The following is a 20221-nucleotide window of genomic DNA, read 5'->3' as shown; positions in this document are numbered from 1 at the left end:
AGAAAATAAAAAATGTATGACCTCAGATCATATATACATCCCATAAGGGTGCACTAATCTGTGTCATCTATGTCTTTAATCAAGTAAATGATTACAAAAAATGATATTCCAGGTTCACCCTTGCTACAAGGGAGAAATATATACCATCAAACTGTTCATTAGTTTCTCTGATGAAATACCTGGTTACTCCTCTTGAGGTATCACAACCACCTCTTCCTTTTTTGTCAAAAGATATATGTAATTTATTTTGTTAAAGTAAAAAAAAGGCTTTTTAACATAAATTCATTTAAGAGTTCATTCTCCTCACCGCTTTGTTATAACATATTTCAAAAAAATAAACATTTCCATCCTTGTGTTCCCCGGAAACAATCGAATGCCCCCCCCCCAATGACTATCTGACTTCAAAAAAGAAGATTGAAAGTGTGAGTACTTTACGATGAAATGAACAATAAAACTCAAAAGGACTGGCCTATGTGTAAAGGGCCTGAAAACCTGCTGAAAAGCATAAAGAGAGGACAGGAAACAAGGAAATGTTGTGGGGTGGGAGGAAGGAAAAAGTGTGCAGTAAAAGTTACACATTGACAGAATAAGAGAAGTTGGGCTGGTGGGTTCCATCAAGGAATGATTTCTCTCGATTTTCGTGGTGGCCGAAATCGCCTGTTGTGTATGATTATTTTATATTCCATTGGGTAATAGAAGTGGGATCCAGTAGAAGCACAATAGCACATAAAGCTTTTCTTTAAGGATACAGCATGCAAATCAAGAGGGAAAAACTTTGCAATGACCTTTTGATAAAGGGAGATACATATATGTTTTTTAGATTGTACACACTGTTGACTTCATAGAAATGTTTTTATAATAACTCCCATGTTGAGACAAATCCCCGCACTGAGGGGGGGGGGTGACTGAGACAGGGATGTATAAGTACATTGTATTTACGGGAGGGTAGACATTGGGTGTAGTGATCATGTATTGAATAGGTGTCTAAATAAAGACCAGAGGGGGACGTGTATAGGAGATGCTAGACCCCTCCCCCCTAACTGGGTGTGGATGGCATGGTGGGCTGATCAGGGGTTCCAGTAATGCAAAAATCTGAATTATAGTGCTTTTTGAAGATAAAAAGTAAATATAGGACAACATACATTTTTGGGGTCGGAATGACCCAGGAAATGGAGGGTGTCTCATGTATTACACATACACCATTAATATCTAAAAATGTAGTCTGAAAACTGGATAGAAAAAGAGTTATGCTCAAAAGTAAATTGGTTTGCCGTTTGGTAGCATGGTCGTGTATCTAGGCTGAACAGGCTGGGATAGATTCTAAGATGGATGCCAGAGACAAAATGATGTTTTGGGTGCAGGTGTCAAAAGTCCTTACTCATGCAGATTAATGAATATTTCTTTGGCAGCAGTTCACTGTAGATAGGTACGTCTAATATGGTATATTTAGAATTTCTTGGCATGAAAAGCAGTCAATGATTGATAGTAAATCAGATAAGAGCATGGGAAGGCTACCAATTAGACAGGACAGCTGCTTACTTGGCAACAAATAAGATTATCTCATGGAGGTTTTCACGGTATTAGCTGCCAAGTAGATTTGGCAGGCTTCGAGAATCAGATAAAGGGTGTTTCTTGGCAGAATTTGAAGGATAAATAATTAGGTCCGGCTGCATCTCACGCAAGCTTATCAGATTATGTGTCAGTCAACCCCTGCTTGCCAAGATGAGCTAATGTGGGCTTTGTGATTGACATGCAAGCCAACCAATCAAAGACAAGAAGGACTTATAGTAAAGTATTATGTCATTTGTAAAAACTATATAAAAGTAAGCTGATTAAAGCAGATCTTTGTGCCTTCCATTTGTCTCTTGAATCTGTATTAAAGATGACTGTGAACCATCCAGGCGTCCATGTGCCTTCTTTGTCCAGGCTCCAGTGTCAGGGTCCACAGATCCCAAGGCTGCTCAAGTAGAGGGAACCCCTTTACAGCGGTAAGGCTAAAATGAAAAGCACCAAAAAATTGTAAAAAGTCACTGCTGTCACCAGCTTGTCCATTTAGCACACCTAGAGTATCCAAAAATCCTTTGAGTGTTAGTCTGGGCAAAACAAAAAGTGTACCCCATTGCACTGTCTTGTAAGATGCATTGTACAATGATAAAAGTTACCACAAGTGATTACACGCTACTTAAAAGTAGTAACACAGTCGTAGGACTAAGAGAAATAGTGTTTCCCAGTACTGACAGCCTAAAGGACCTGTCAGTTTCCCCATAACAGATGAGCAAAAGACAGTGTAGTACTGCAGTGTAGAAAGTACAGGTCAGGATCAAAAATAAAAGCAAAAAGTTTGTGGGTCCATAAAAATGGAAGTAAATGTGCAGTAAAGAGAAATCGTTCGTAACAGAGAGCAACACAACAACCAAATGATTATGAACAATATTGCTTAACACAAAGAAGGGCAAATGTGATAAATGAAGATAGTTCACAGTGGTTTGTTGAAAGAACAGGGAAACAAGGGTGGCAGAAGTGCTGCCCTTCTGGTAGAAAGTATTCAGAAGGAGTGGAGCATAACCTGCATTGCATGGGGCAATCACAAGTGTGTAACAAACAGCACTAGTGAGGTTTTTGATTTCCCTGAACGGATTTCAAAATTTGATGCCGTGAAGCAGGAGACATTTATAATTTGTTGAAAGATTACCTTTACCACAGAAGTACTTGTAGTTAGTAGTTTACTTTGGCGAAGCAGTTGAGTACACTGTGTCAGAGGACTGTGTAACCTTTTTGGTCTGTTCTGGCAGGAGAGTACACCAGAGAAGAGAACTTTGTAGTAGCAGGCCTGGCAGGTGAGTAGACCAGGTGAAAGTTGATGATGTACTGTGGTGTGGTGGTTAAGTGTCATAAAGAAGAATTGGCAGAACCACTAGGATGGTTACATTACTTACTACACAATCATCCTGACAAACATATATCACTGAAGCAAGTGTTGTGTGAACTTTTGCAGAATTATCCAAAAGTAATGAAATAAGAAAGCCTTCTTGATCTAGGAAAAGGAGTTACTTCAAGCTCTTTTGTCAAAAATGAAAAGAGAAAAACCTTGTGGAACACCTTTGAACTGTTGGTTGAGTTCAAGTCGGAACAAGCAGATCTATATTGGAACTTTTGGGCTTCATATCTTAATAACAAAAAATAAATGTTGACATTTCCCAATAACGAATTGTAAATAACGAAACCACGAACAGCGAAATGCATTTCGTCCAATGTAAAGTGTCCAAATAACGAAAATGAAACAACGACACATGTATATAATGAAACCATAGTGCACCCTGACAAAATAGAGGAAATAGCATATTTGCAGAGCCTAGCATTTCATTTGCAATTCTAAATTAAGCAAAAAAGACTTACCAAGAGGTGTCCAGAAAGCAGATATTGCCGATTGCCATTGAAAAGCAAATCCAATTAAATCCAAGTGTGAATCTGGAACACCGAAACAAAATAAACCCACAATCCACATCCAGGAACCATGTCATGAAGAAAACCATAAAAATTGTGAAAAAAATCCCAAGATAAATGAGGAAATCCAACTGGAAACATGGAGTCCAGTGTGCCCAAAAACCCAACATCCACATCCAGGAACCAAGGCAGGGAGAAATTAATTTAAAAAGTTGAAAAGATCCCATGTTAAGTGAAGAAATCCAATCGGAATCCTTAAGTGCATTGTGCAAGAAGTGATCCCAGGAATCCAAATAACCAGTGTCGAACCGAATCCAGGTACCCAAAATTGAGGAAAACCAGCAACCAGCAGATGAAAAACCATGAAAAAATGAAAAATCCGAAGAAAACAGAAACTCCAATGAAAGACATCCAATCGCATACAAAGTTGAAGCCATAAATGGCATTGGAGTGTTTCCGGTCAGAATACATTGCAAAAGGCCATAGAAAGAGTGACGCATACTGGCCGAAAATAATATTGCAGTTTCAAAAATAAATGTTCTATTGTTTGAAGTTTAAATATAGATCCATTATAAATCATATTCATAGTACTAACACCTCTCTTGTTATCCATCACTCTGATAAACTAGTAGGAGTGACATTGAAGGCAATGAATGTGACAATTCAGACTTTGGGCAGTGTATTTCAAACCTAAACAAAAACTAAACTCTCAAGGTGAAATCCTGCAGAAAATTCTTCTTTGGCAAACCTCTAAAACTCTTCACTCTGAACTAAAATCTATCTTGAAACAGCCACATTTAACTCTTGAAGTCAATACTGTATCTGTAGCATGTCAAATAAATATCATTACATCTTGTGCACAGGTCTTGGAATCCACTGTTCAAGTTAAAGCTCTTAAAGAGATCCCATCTGCAGTACCATGCATTGAAGAGATCATTTATGATGTTGTTGCGACAACTGAGAAAATGCCAAACACCAACACCATGATGCCAGATCTGGCCATCACTGACAGCAGTGGCAGTGTTATTCAGAAAAACAACTTTACACTTTTCATGCCAGGGGCACAAGAGAAAAAGGTCAAGAAAGTGAGCCAAATGAAACTATCAAAAAATCAACAAGCTTTAAAAAGCACAGGAAAGACCACCTCAAAACAATTTTTTAAAACCATTTCACTTCCAAAAAGAAATGCTGTGATATCTTCGCAAGTGATCAAGCAGAAATATTAACTTCAATTGCAGGCTAGAACAAATAGAATTGTGGCTTTCACTCCAGCCCAGGCCATGAGTTACCCACCTTTGGATGATTTAATGGATGTAATCAGTAATCAAAATACTTCAGATTCTAGTGTCCCAAGCAAGGCACATGTTGCGACCGGGAAGGATTCTACTGCACCTAAACGTACAATGGTGGTCAAGGATTCCACACAAAGTACATATAGAGCAGAAATTTGTAAAGCAGTTGATACCTGCATGGCAGGATTCATGCCGTCGGTTTTCAACCACCCGGCAATCATCTCTTCCCAGCATAGTCTAACGAAACCTCAGTAACAGCTTTGTCCAATATCTAGTGAGAAAGATCAGGAGGCAGCAAGCGGACAAAATAGTCAGAGGCCGAACATAGTGGCGCAAGGGAAACCCCAAGAATTGCATCCTGTGGAGGACATATCTATGCGCCAACTTGCGATCTGCTCCAATACTCAACACCCGCAGGACTCACAAGTGCACACTAATACTGGTGTTGGACTCCCTGATATGTCTGAAGCCATCATGCGCCTACTCGAGAGTGCAGTGAGTAATCTTTGAGATAAAAACTCACAAAAGATGCAGACAGAATTGAGCCAGAAAATGAAGGGAGCTGTTTTGAATAACGTAATCCCTCAGAATAGGAAGCCCCCAGCTGCCCACGGTTACCAGTCAATTGGTCGAAAACATTTGGTCGACAGGACAACTGGTCGAAACCATTTGGTCGAATGCCAAATGGTCGAATTTTTTTTTTTTTTTTTTTTTACCCCTTTTTTGGTTTTTTTTGGGGGGGTCCCCCCCAGAACCCCCTTTTTTTTCTTTTTTTTTTCCCCACACGAAAACCCACAAAACACATATATAAAAAAAAAAAAATTCGACCATTTGGCATTCGACCAAATGGTGTCGACCAAATTGCAGTCGACCAGTTTGCTGTCGACCAATTGACTGGACACCGCTGCCCACTCATTAGTATTGGCGTGCAGGCCCCCTCCGCTCACTCAATATGACCTAAATCGAAGAGCGGTGTTGGCCATCTTCTCTGAGGTACAACTCGAAGACATTGTTTCATCAGATTTTGCACTAGTTGAATTTATCAGCAAGGAACACCGGAATTCTGTGAGACTCTGGTTGTATTCCCGAGTAGTGCAGAACATAATATGGCAGGCGAAAATGCGCTATTCAAGCTTGGATAAGATTAACCAGAATTAACTAGATAGGGAGGCTGGACTGGGCCTTTTATCTCTCTCAAGTTGGAATACAAGAGGATTTAAACATTTACTTAATAATGATGAAAGTAGCATAAGTAAATGTGATATAGTCCTCCTTCAAGAGACTTGGCTCACCACTCCCCCAATCTGGGATAATCATGAAGTGCATTTAAATTCTGCCCTCAAACCTGCATTGGGTAGACCGACTTCTGGTTTGTTAACTGCTGTAAAAGTGGGGAAGGGATTGTCATCCAAATTTTGGGCAGCACCAAATAAGTACATGTTGCTTGTTAAAGTTTCCTGCCTAAAGGATGAGTATGCAATTTTAAACGTATATTGGAATCCAATTGCATTATCTGATGATGTATTCTTTAGAGATCTGAATGCCATTCTGGACTTAATAGCAGAAGATCAAAATGTTAAGTTTCTGGTACTAGCCGGAGACCTAAAGTTAAACTGCATGGCAAAAGTAGATCGTCTCCACAAAGAGAGACACTCAAGATGGAATTCTTTGGTTAAGGCTAGAGGCCTCTATGTGCTTAATGGTGCTTTTGCCTCTGATATTCTGCCAGTAGCGACATGGCACAAGGGGGAGAGCACATCGATAATAGATTATATCTATGTTAATTCTGCATTGTGGTCTCCCATGAAGAGTTTTTATGTCACCAAATCTGAATTGAGTGACCATAACATCCTCAATGCTGAGTCGGGATCGCTTGTGATCAATGAGGTCGACCATATCGAATCTGAACAAGGTTGCTTGGTGGTGAATGTTGGTGGCAATAGGCTCTGATGGTCGGAGGATGATCTAGTGCATTTCAATCGATTGTTAGCCCATGGTGAATCAAGCAATCATACTCAACTTGGAAATGTGGAGATGGTTTACTGTGATGTAATTCAGGCATTCCAACAGGGCAAAGCAAATACAAAGCACCAATTGAGTCACTTGCACCAACAAGACAATTTAGTCAGAACCAGAAAATCGCAGTATCGTTCTGAATGAAGACATCTTCCACAGTGTCCCACCATTCTCAGAACCGAGACAGCAAAACGCATTAAAACCAGTTCCAAAACTGGATTAAGGGGTATAGAGCGAATTTATACTAACAAGATGGTGCGAGTATGCTTAAAATCTTAGCAAATAAAAACATTCAGAAAATGTGGGCTGTGATAAATCACTCAATAATAGAACCCCAAATAGCATTGCAGTCAACCTCAGTGAATACGCATGCATGGGTAACACATTTTACACAACTATATGCACCGGTCAAAGACAGCAAGACCCTTGAGCAACTAAATATACCAATTGCCTTTCATCTAGTATTCGAACAATCTGACATACTTGAGCTCATTAAGACATCTAGCAATTCGAAAGCAGTTGGGCCTGATGGCTTATCCAATTATGCCCTGAAAGAACATCCTGAAATCTGGTCTTCCATATTATACAAGATTTTCTCAGCGGTGAATGCGACACAGACTCTACCTGAGACATGGACCCAAGCCATCACGGTCCCTATCTACAAAAAAGGAGATAGGCAATCTCCAGGAAGTTATAGGCCCATATCCCTTTTAGTTGCACTGGGTAAGATTTTCTGTAGGATAATCCTTAGAGAGCTACAAAAGTGTGTCTCAGTGAAAAAACGAACTGATCCTTTACAATCTGGCTTTGTGAGAGGCCTGGGAACCGTTCCTAACATTTTGACCCTAATGATGATCCAATCACAGCACGCTGAAAGGAGCCAGCCGTTATATCTGGGCTTCATAGACTTCAGAGCCGCATTTGATTCTGTTGACAGGGTCTTGCTATATAGCAAGCTAAAACATCATGAGTGCCCTGGTTCTTTATTGTCTCTGATAATGTTATTCCACTTGAATAAACTATGCGAGTTCGCATCATGTTGGATGGGAAATTATCCCCTACAATCCTCACACAAAGAGGCTTGAAACAGGGCTGTGCTTTAGCCTCTTTTCTCTTTAACTTTTTCATTTTAGACATGGATGCTCAGTTTATAAACTGCAATGCTGATCCCCCTAGATTAGGAAACCAAAATATTCCTTATCTTCTATATGCGGACGATCTGGTACTCCTCTCACAAACTCCACAGGGACTTCAACGCATGTTGCAGAAAATGGGCTCCTATGCACTACTGAGGTGTTTTTTAAGTTAAGCATTCTTTCACCAGTTTTTAGGAACTATGTATCCACATTGTAATTTTGTTCAAATACGATTGTAACATATGAATGAGAATTGAGAAAAGATTTGGAAAGTTGTTTATTCAACTAAACAAATAAGAAAAAAATAGTAATACAAAATTCATTATTAGTTATTACAAATTTCGTTATTTAAGTTATTCATCATATTTTTTTACTTATAATAAATTCACTGACGAGGATGTCGACATTTATTGTGTCATTATTAACACGGTGTACCAAATTTTTGTTGTCAAGTTGAAACCAAAAAAACTGAGTTAGAACTTTATTATAAGACAGGATTTCTTTATTCTTTGGAACTGTTGAATAGAACCCTGCTTGAATCTGGGTAAGGGGAATTCACCCGGATTGGAAGGAGAAACAGTTATTAGATGGTGGATTCAACTGTTGTATTTGTCATTTTTTATTTGCTATGTATTACCTTATTGAATTCTTGTATGTATAAGTGTGAGGGACAGGAACCTTTTGTTAGAGTGTTTACTTTAGTTTATTGTAGGCAGAGAGGCGTTTATCCAACCTTTTTAAGTAAATAAAAAGGCATCTTTTGAAAATTCTTCACAAAGTTGTCTGCCTCACATTTCTGACCCCTCACAGTAAGACCCTATGAAGGCTCCCCAAGAAAGCAAAAACAGTTTTTGGATGCCTGTAACATTCAGTTTACTTTCTGACCACTTGTCTTTTATACTGAATGGGCCATGGCGGGCTATTTGATTTCTAATTTAGCAGGGAGTGCCTTGACCTGCTCTAAACCACTGGTTACTGCCAGAAGACTATCTATTGACATATGTCATGAGGTTTTAACAATTGACTTCTGAGATGGGATAGTCAGAAGAAGCACAGTTTGCACTGTTTTGCCGGGCCTCTCGGACGAGTAGAATGATGAACTGGCCCGAGTCCCCAGACCAGCATCATTCATGTGTTTTATGCTAAGCAGCAAACTGATTTGCTCAAATACTTAGTTAACAAAATGGGACCAATTTCAGATCTCAGCACCTCACATACTCCCCAACTAGGAAAGACTTTTTGAACTAAAGATCTTGGAGTACAATTGGCATCAGTATATGTGCACGGACCAGCCTCGATCCACCTCGAGAAAGGGCACACTACCACTATCATATACCACATATATCCACATAATCAGCATATCCACATAATCTATCTGTATGTGCTGAAAAGGACCAGTTGGTCGAGGGATGACTCCTCTGACTGTTCGCAGTGTGTGCCCAGCAGTAAACATTTGACATATGATGGTCTTATCTACAGACTACAGACTGCAGGAAAGACTGAGAAACAAGTAATTCAAGGATCCTGGTACCAGTACCTCCAAAACCAGATTTGCAGGATCTTCCATTAGCATTGATCAGTCTGAGCCTTTGCACCTTGGAAATGCTAATTTGCCAATATCAGAGGAAGAATGTCAAAGACCTAGACAACAAGGCCTCTATATGTACTACACCTCAAGAGACCCTCTGGCTCCAGACTGCCCTATTGCACCTTCCGGCCGTATAGAAAATGCAGTCTCCTACTCCTGAAAGAACTGGAGGAACGGACAAACGCAAATGGTCCAGAAATCCAATGATAAGGCAGACCGGAAATTAGAACTGTAGTCTGTTGGCTCTACTGGTGGAACTGGCCTCCCTACTGCAAGGTTGTTGAAAGGTACCCGCCCTGATCAATTCAAAAGTGACTGTGGTGTTGCTGGATAACATCTAGGCAAGAAACAGTCATAGAACAAGGCTTCTTAAATCTATGGCTGTTCCAGTTGAGGTCCTGGATGGTCAACCCCCTCTGTTCAGGACCTACCACAGAACACTCTGATCGGTTAACCATGATGGTAGCCTGTCACAAGGAGGTAGTGACTTTGACTTGATTACCGCTGCTCATTTTCTTGTGACATTGGGCATACCATGGCTCCTTCAGCACAATCCATTTGTCAATTGGAAGGCCGGCACTATGTTCCTAGGATCAGAGTATTGAGTTCAACATTGTTCATGTCTTTTTGACAAGCCATGAATATGACCAAGACCCAAGAAATGTATCCACCTGCAGTAATGCATGTGGAAAGAATACCATATAAATATCATGAATTTATGGATATTTCATTGACACATCAGAAAAGACTATGCCTCCCCACTGACCAGAAGATTCCACTATTGAGTTAGTGCCTGGGTCTTCAGTACTGTTTGACAGAATGTATGCTTTGTCGGAAGCAGAGAAGAAGGCCTTTAAGCCCATCGGCACAACAATCTTAAAAACGGATTTATTACTGAATCTAAGTCCCCAAGGGTATCAACAGTGTTCTTTGTGCCAAAGAAAGACACTACAGATATCCTTCCCTGTTTGGACTACTGAAGACTTAATAAAGTTATAGGGAAAGACAAGTATCCTCTGCTGCTGATCTCTGACATTCACTGCTGTCCAAAGAGCAGTGGTATTCCTTAAATTGGATGTTAAAGGGGTCTATCATTTTATAAGGATCCGACCATGGGATGAGTGCAAGATGGCATTTTGTATACCGCTTTGGCCACTACGAGTATCCTGTCATGCCGTTTGGGCTGGTCAATGTGCCAGCAGTATTCCCAAGGTTCGTGGACCATGTCTTTGTGGATCTGGATGGTCACATGATGAGTGTACAACATGAAGATATCCTGTTTTTTTCAAGCGTCCAGACAAATTTACAGACAACTTCAAGCACACCACATCCTGCCTCACTGTAACCCAAGGCACAACCTATACCTGTACCTGTAACTAAGTTCCTTTACAAGTAACAGCGCCACAATGCCCCTGGGCTGCCTGCGCGCTATATACATGTAATAAATAAATAAATACATTGTTGGTAAAATCAGAAAAGTGTGAATTCCACTTGTCTACAGGCCTCTACTTTGGCTTTCAGCTATCTCTTGAAGGCATCTCAATGGATTTACGAATGGTCGAGACCATGTTAAATTGGCTGCTTCCCACATCCACTAAAGAAGTGCAGAGTTTCCTGGGTCTAGCTAACTTCTTTTGAAGGTTTATTCCCAAGTTCTTGGCCTTGGCTTTACCCCTTACTGAACTTTTAAAGGGTAATGTTTGTTTCACTTAGTCTGATAAGGTTGGGTTGCCTTATAGCCCTGAATCATTTCTTCACCATGGCTCCTATCCTACGGCAGCCTAATCCTCTTAAACCATAAATTATTGAAGCAGATGCCTCCAATACTGCCTTAGGAGCAGTCCTCAAGCAAGTGTCAGAAGACAAACCGGAACACACCACTGGCAAATTATTCATTGACATTCAGACCCTCCGAACTACGCTACTCTGTCATTGAAAAGGAGCAATAGGCTACAAAGTGTGCTTGGAAGGAATGGAGACAATACCTATTGGGAGTCCGGCATCTGGTTGAAATCCATTCTGATCACCGTCATCTGCAGATGCTTTAGCAGTTTGAGTGCTTCAACAGCAGGGAAGCACACTGGGCATATTTCTTTGCACAATACAATTCTTTAGTTACATGCATATTGTGATGATTCATGGGATTCAGTCACTTCTCCACAGGGGGGAACCCTTCCCTATGAGGCTAGGGAGGTGGGGCTGCTACCCAATATTCCCCCTAAGGGTGTTAATAAGCGGTAGGGCCTTATGGGGAGATACTTTCCACTGGCGGATAAGGACTCCCCTTCCTTTACGGAATCGCCTCATGAACTCCTAAAGGATATCCCTACACCCTCTCACCCTTCTAAGGTATCAGCCCCTCAAGTCTCTACTTTTTTAGTCTGATGCTGACTGATTCACACATACACCGTTTAAGAGTACTGAGAAGAGGAAGAATGGAAACTCCACAAAGAGTGCTTGTTGGTTGGCAGCCAACCATACTGAGACGAAGAAGAGGGAAACAGGGGTGGAGATCATTGCACAAAGACTAGACTTCAATGTGCAAGGAACCCAGGAGATTTAAATGCGGAGCAGCAGTGAAGCCAGTTGTGAGAGCAGGGAGAACCACGGTCGGGACAGAAAGTGGCCCACCTCGACCAGATACTTGATGGGGAAGCAAGCCACCAACCCGGAACAAAGAAGAAGAGGTCCAGGCAGTTGCGTGACCCAAGGAAGATGGACCGGCTGGTTCATAAACACTGCCGATACTGCCAAGGCCTAAAAGGAAGAGGCATACAACCAGGAAGAAGACGCTGACCGAGCTCTGGAAGTCCCGTGGTGGAGATATGCAACCTGGACCCCTCAGGAAGACCCAGTGCCATTGCCCTCAAGACAGAATCTAAAGGGCATGGAGGGGGACCCTGAGGGGGACAAAATATAACCACCCTCATCACCGTGGTGACCCCTTTGAAACTCAAGAGAAGTATTGGTGTGACTTCCCTCGTCCAGTAGTAACACTGGGAGAAGCCAAAGAGAAAAAAACACTTGCGAGTAATCTCCCTCATTATAGTGGTAACTCTATCCATCTATCTATCTATCTATCTATCTATCTATCTATCTATCTATCTATCTATCTATCTATCTATCTATCTATCTATCTATCTACCTATCTATCTATTTATTTTATAGTGCCATTCACCCACAGGGATACAAAGAAGCAAGGAAGTCAGAAAGAGTAATTTAACCTGTGCCCATATCAAAGAGATACATTTTAAAGTTTTTTTAATTGAGCAGTCAACACACATCCCTTAAGACTGGTTGGTAACGAGTTCCAAAGACTCAGTGCCGAAGCATTGAAGATTGAGCAACCAATCTTTTTTAAAAGAACTTGAGAGTCTGCCTGAAAGGAATCCTCGACACTTGTGACTAAAGATATGCAGTAGCTTCACCTGCCAAGCATTTAAACACCAAAACGGTGCCTTTGAACCGGATTCTTTGACCGACCAAGAGCCAGTGCAATTTTCTGTGAGCCTCGGACATTTGGGACCGACGATCAATTTCACAAACAGCGCCTACTGCTCCATTTTGGATCATCTGTAGACTTTTCATATTTGCTTGATATAATCGCTTGATATAATAAACCAATTTTGTATTAATAATAACTGCCGCAATCATAGCCCTATTGGACTCTGATAAATATGGACGAATCTGCGAGAGCGGGTGAACAAAATATGAGCAAGAAGACTTAAGGTGAGAGACAGGTTTAAAAAAAGATAGATGAGAGTTGAAGAAAACCCCCAGTGTTTTCACAGAATCAGAAACCTTGATGGTATTGTCCGTGATGATAAAGTTATTGTAAGATACCTCAAGTTGATTTCGCTTTTGTGGGGTGCCCAAAATGAGCAACTCAGCTTTCTTATTGTTTAAAGCCAGGGAGTTCATTGCCATTCAAGACTATATTGCCTTAAATACTTAATTGACCCTGTCTGAGTCTTTACTATAGGTACCAGATAATTCTATCACAACCTGAGTATCGTCCGCATAATTTGCGAACCGTACACCGATAGCGGATAGTAGATCACACAATGGCCTGATGTACACATTATGATATAATACCACACGCTCATACAAAAGCGTTTCAGATTGCGTCGAGGCAGGGGAGGGGAACAAGGGGATGACAAAACAATGATCTTACTAGGCCCTGTGACACTGAGAACATGCAAGTGCAAGGGAGAGGAAGGGGGAGAATGCAAAAAGAGAGGGGGGGAATGGAAAGTGCTGAGCAGGGGATAGCAACAAAACAAATGGTAGTGCAGCCAGCAAGTGGCAAGTGCAGGTTTAGAGCGCAGACAGTGTCTGATAAGTGCAGATAAGGGGACTGTAGGGTTACAGATACAGACCCAAGTGCAAGGTTTGCCAGGAGGCAGTGCGGGTGTGTGGCTATGTGTGCAGGTACCTGGGCCCGAAATCAGAGGGTAAACCAGGTGCATAGAGCCAAAGCAGAACAGATCAGCAAGGGAGAGGAAGAGCAAAGGCAGAAGCAAAGAGGACGGTCTTGAGGTTCTTCCAGAAACTCATTAAACAATAGTGGTGACACCCATGGGCCCTGGTGTACGCAACACAGAAGGGAGGCCATTTGTGATTGCGCAATACCCTTGGTCACAGATGCAGTTCCAGGGCCAAGAAATGATCTGAACCAACAGGCTGCAGTGGTAGTACATCCGCCAAACGTAGTTATTCTATCTGCCAGGCGAGCATGATCGGCCAAATCGAAAGCAGCCGCCAAGTCTACCAAGAGTCACTAAGAGATACCAAAGAGAAGAATCACTCAGGCATAATCTCCCTCCTCATAGTGGTAACACTAAGAGAAGCCAACGGGGCTCATTATAAGTTTGCCAGTATCCTGGAAGTACATCTGCCAGGATACTGTCAAACTGTATTACCGTTACCGGCACTCAGTCCAGTGGAATGTCCACTGGATTACGCGTGCCTGGTGATGGTGTAACTCCCCATTCCATGGAATCCCGTCATTGGAGTCCATGGGGGAGTTTTCTGGTATTACAGGCGCCGGTATTATCGGCACCTGTAATACCTCCCCTCATCCAAATGCGTTGCGAAACTGTAACCATCCGGTTTCCACAGACGTGTGCCCCCCATGGATTGCGGCAGTGATCTTTAAAAAAAATATATATATCTTTCGCCGTGTTTGACCACTTTTTGACTGTGGGGAGGGTCTTCCTTTTCCAATACCTCGCACGACACACACACGCCACCAGGAGGAGAAAGTACACCAATGGCGAGATGACGCACCATTGGTCCTCCCATCTCTCTAACCCGAACAACACCAACATAGGGTCCAGCCTGTACATCCCTCCTCCTGCATCCTTAATCCATCCCAGGACCTCAGACCAGCACATCTGCACCCTGGGGCAGCCCCACCACATGTGCCAGTAGTCATCCCTAGCACCACATTCATGCCAACAATGGCGGTCCACCATGGGAAACATTTTGGACAAGCGCATCGGATCATATTGCCAGCGATGTAGCAGTTGTATAGCATGCAGCTTGTACTGCCACGATATGGACATCTTGAAAGCCCTCCTACAAATCAGCTTCCAAAGGTTCCCCCTCAGTGCCATCCCAAAGTCCCTTTCCCATCTTGCCCGAAGTCCCTGTATAACCCCTTCCCTAGGTTCCAAAAGGGCCCCATAGAGGCGTGAAATAAGGCCTTTCATTTCCATGTGTCCATCTAAAACTTTCTTGACAGTCATAAGTTCCCTCTGAATACTCTCCTTCCACTTTTCTGCCATGAATATTCCTTTTAGCCTCAGGTACAATAACGCAGATAACTTGTCTAGGCCCAATGACGCCTTCAAGTCCTGTATACCTCTGAACTCCCCTCCTTTCACAAATTGACCAACTCTGGCCAGCCCCCCATCAAGCCATGACTGATACCGTTCAACCTCGGGTATTGCATCTCTAACTGGCGGGGCCCAAATATGGCTTAACGGTGAAGGCCAGGTGGTAATCCCTTGCCCTTTTCCTCCCATGCTTAAAACCTCCCAATGAACTCCCAGGATTGGGTGATCCCTAATTTGCCTCGGGTGTCTACCCTTCGGAACCCAGAGCCATTCTCCCACCGTTGCTGGGAGCAAATGCTGATTTTCCAAGAATACCCACTGCTTCAACAGGTCCTCACTCCGATGCGGAACCAATGCCCTAAGTTGCGCTGCCCTATAATACATCATCAGGTCTGGGAGCCCTACCCCTCCCCTGTCTTCCGGTAATATTAACGTCCCATATCCCACCCTGGGTTTCTGACCATGCTAGAGGAACTTCAAGATGCCGACTTGGCCTCTTTCAGCAGCGCCTCTGGGGCACGAATTGGCAACATTTGGAACAGATATAGTACCCTCGGGAGGAGGTTCATCTTTATTGCTTTAGTCTCCCCATCCACAACAACTGCCCCTTTCCCCAGGTACACATCTCTGAGAACAGCTTATCAAACAGAGGGGGGTAGTTAACAAGGCCCAGGTCCTCTCCAGGTCTAACAATATTGACACCCAAGTATTGCACCCCTTCCAGCTGATTCTGCAATCCCAGCGGCCTCAACACCTCTTCCTCCCTGAAGCCCTCTGGAGCAAAGGGAAACAATACTGACTTTCCTCTATCCACCCTGAAACCAGAGAACCTCCCATACTCTTCAATTGTTGCCAGGGCTGCGGGGACGGACCCACCCGGGTTCACCAGGTGTAACCCTGCGTAAAGCCCTAGTTTGAACTCTCTACTGCCCACCCTGATACTTTCCACCTGTGGAGCCCTGCTCATTCTCCCGTTGGCTGTGACCCTGGCTGTTGGGGCTTCATAGAGTGCGCGAATTCCCATCTGTATCCCCTCACCAAACCCACATTTAAGTACCTTGTAGAGGAAGCTCCAGTCAATCCGATCAAAAGCCTTTTCAGCGTCTAAAGCTACCAGGAGTGGGCTCCCTTCTCCCCTTTCAGCGGCCCCCATTAAGTGTAGCATTTTGCGCAAGGTGTCGGTCCCTTGCTGAACTTGAATATATCCCACCTGATCTGAGTGAAGTAATTTTGGCATGAGGCCCTCCATTCGTGTGGCGAGCACTCTAGTGACAAGCTTTGCATCAACATTGAGTAGGGAAATGGGCTGGTAGGACATACAACTCTCTGGATCTTTGCCCACCTTTGGAATAACCATAATTAGAGCCCTCCCAAAGGAAGGGAGGCCCTCCCTATGGCCATGATGGTATTAAATAGTCCCACCAGGTGTCGCGTCAGGGACCCCGCTAAGGCCTTATAAAAACCGGCTGTGAACCCATCCTCACCCAGTGCCTTCCCCAACATTAGCCTGGCTATTGCTTTCAACACTTCCTCCTGGGTGATTGGTTTTTCCAGTTCAATGCTCTCACTACTCCGGAGGCTTGGCAAGGGTACCTCCGCCAGATATGCATCCAGTTCTTCCTCTTCAGCCCCCCACCCTCTCTCCCATAGAGGTGCTCGCAAAATGTGGCAAATTCGTGTGTCACCTCCCCAGCAAGGGAGCGTAGCTGCACTCCAGTGTCCCGAATCCCAGGCACCCATCTCTCAGCTCTCTGGCCCCGAAGTCTTGCCACCAGCAGCGCATCAGCCTTGTCCCCCTTCTCATAATATCTTTGCTTCAGGTACTGTAAACTAGCCAACACCTTGCCCATCTATATGTCTTTCAGCTCCTGACACTTTTCCCTTGCCAACTTGAGATCTTCCTCCCTCTCTCTTTCCCCCTTACCTTCTGCCCTTTCTAGGTGATGAATCTCCCCGCTGAGGTTCGGGCTAGTAGGGCCCTGGTTCTCTTTTTGGAGGCACCCTCTCTAATGAGGAGGCCCATCCATGTTGCTTTCGCCGCATCCCATACCATGCCCTTTTCCACTTCCCCAGTGTCGTTGAGTTGGAAGAATTCCTCAATCGCAACTTTCATTTCTTCTGCAAAGACGGCTTCCATCAAAAGGCGATCATTGCACCGCCAAAGAGATTCCCGGGGTCTCAGGCATGTCAGAGTTATGCCCATCTCCACCATGTCATGAACTGACCAGCTAATCAGGAGGTGTTTGCACTGAGTAATCCTACTGGCGTGCTGCTGATGTATGAACCAGTAATCAATCCTCGTTATGGATCCATGGGCGGGGGAGTAAAAGGTGAAGTCCCTCTCCCCCGGATGAGATTCCCGCCACATGTCCACCAACCTCTGGTCCCACATGTAGTTCATAAATCTGCCTTCCAGGTGTCTATGCTCACCCCCCGTGGGGATCTTCCCACCGCTATGGTCCATTTACCTGTCGCCCACATATTTAAATCACTCCCTATAAGAAGGAAGCCCTCTGTTCTGTCAAGTATCTCCCCCATGGCTTCAGGCAAAAACTGCATTTGGCCCACATTCGGGCAATATATCGATGCAAAGGTCAACCTTGAGCCCTCTATAACCCCTGAATCCACCAGAGCCCTCCCATCTGCTCTACGCCAGATCGCTGTGTCCTCCATCATCATTCTTCGATTGAGGATGATACCTACTCCTCCCTTCTTGAAGGGTCCAGAGGCCCAAAAATCCTGCCCAATATGTGCCCCTGGAATACGTATTTCCTCCCCACATACCATCCGTGCCTCCTGTACCAGGAGCACGCCTAGATCAGCTTGAGTTATTTATAACTAGGGTTGGGCAAAATTGTTTAATTCTGTTGCGCCAGCTGCAGAAGCAAAATCTGTAAGATTATGAACCGTTTTGCCCCAATCTGCCGCTCCGCCACCCCTGCATATTGAAAAGATTGGCACAAAGTTTCTGGTGCTGCTGCACAAACCTAGTACGAATTGACCAAAAAGATGTGCAAAGTTTCTCATGCTGCTGCACGAACCTAGCATGAATCAAAAAGAGCAGCACAAAGTTTCTCGTGCTGCTGCACAAACCTACCACAAATCGAACAAAAAGCTGCGCAAAGTTTCTCGCGCAGCTGCACGGGCCTAGCACGGTTCGAAGAAAATAGGCAAAGTTTCTCATGCTGCAATGCAAAACTAGTACAGATCTAAAATAAGCCTGTACAATTATCGTGTTGCTGCATGAACCGATCACAAATCGAAAAACATGCAAAGTTTCTCGTTGCACTGCATGAAACTAGCACATATCGGGAAAACAAGACCCATGCAAAGTTTCTCGTCACTTTACATGAATCTAACATGGGAACGAAACACCACGTTCTGCGCGAAACTGCACAAAATCGGGCAAAAAATCAGTGGCTGATTTCGCGGAACGGGCGGAAGCAGATCCCAATGTGGATTCTGCAATTCTCACTTCACAGGCAAAGTTAGCTCACTCCTTTTATGATAAACACCTCACACATTCATAAGGCATTTCCAACTGGACGTTGGTGGTGACCTTTCTACAGAATTTGGCACAAGAATTCTTCCAGCTACTGTGAGTGGTCAGAAATGAGAGATGGATACAAAGTTGTAGGGTTCTCAACATCTGCCATGTTTATTAAACAAAAAAGGGTGGGATAAAGGCCTATCTGACCCTATCCTAATGAGAATGTCTCTACCTATGAAACTAAAACTTAAGCAAATGGACCCTGTGTCCAAATGGCATCTGGTCCTCACACTAGCCTATTAAAAAATGTCAAAGATAATTGGCTCTGACTCCACCCCAACAAATGATAATGTGAAAGTTCAAAATAGATAATTCCAATAAAGGAAATCCTTGTATTCAGGAGTTGGCTCACATCCCCTGAATCAATTCAGGAAGCCTTTTGAAGTATTTGTTTATAATCATGTACTTGTCAACTGAATGAAACATTTCTTTTCCGTACAGAACGTCTTCCTTGATAAAGCAAAATGTCTCATCCACAGAATTCTGTTGTCAGAATAGCAAAACACTGGGCTTCTCCACAATGTCTTTCGTAGAATGGCAAAACCAAATGTCTCTATCATAGAACACTTTTCTCAGGATGGCAAATAGAAATGTCTCTTTCATAGAACACTTTTCTCAGGATGGCAAATAGAAATGTCTCTTTCATAGAACACTTTTCTCAGGATGGCAAAACGAAATATCTCTTTCATAGAACACTTTTCTCAGGATGGCAAAAACACATTTTTCTTTCATAGAACACTGTGTATAATGATCATGTTTCACCTTTGCACATTTTTTCCTTTCCTGGTATACTCCCCTGCCAGGAATTGCTCAACTTCTTTAACTGGAAAATCCTTGATATGCTGGTTTACTCTCCGGCCAGGAATATCTCCTTTTTGGCTTGTATAGATCCCCTAGTATACTCTCCTGCCAGGTATCACTTTCCAAAAAGGGTCAATACCTGAAACTCTTCTCAAGACTTTCTGCAATCTTCTTTCCACTTTAGATATCACCCAATCATACTTCTTCAATAACTCAACTTGTTAACTTCAGTGGTTGCTTGCACCATTTTCCCCATGCTGACATTGCACAGATGAGAGGTTGTTCAATCTCTGTCTGTCAAACTTCCTTTCAATCTCTCTTGGCTCTTGGCGATGCTTGTCCCAGTGTTCCCCCAAATGACATCTCAGGTTAGGAGAACTGCACAACTCTTGCCTTCTTATTTCTCTTACAATGTCTCTTGGTTTATGGCAATGTGGTTTCCAGGTCTCCCCCAACTGACAACCCTGTCAGGAGAATTACACCATGTTTGCCTCTTTATTTTACTCCGCAAAGTATTTTTGCTTGCGGCAATGTGGTTTCCAACATTCCCCCAA

This window comes from Ambystoma mexicanum, chromosome 3q (genome assembly GCF_040938575.1).
Source record: "Ambystoma mexicanum isolate Mex_15411 chromosome 3q, UKY_AmexF1_1, whole genome shotgun sequence".
Classification (NCBI taxonomy): Eukaryota; Metazoa; Chordata; class Amphibia; order Caudata; family Ambystomatidae; genus Ambystoma; species Ambystoma mexicanum.
The sequence above is the reverse complement of the archived record's forward strand: the minus strand, read 5'-3'. Positions refer to the sequence as shown.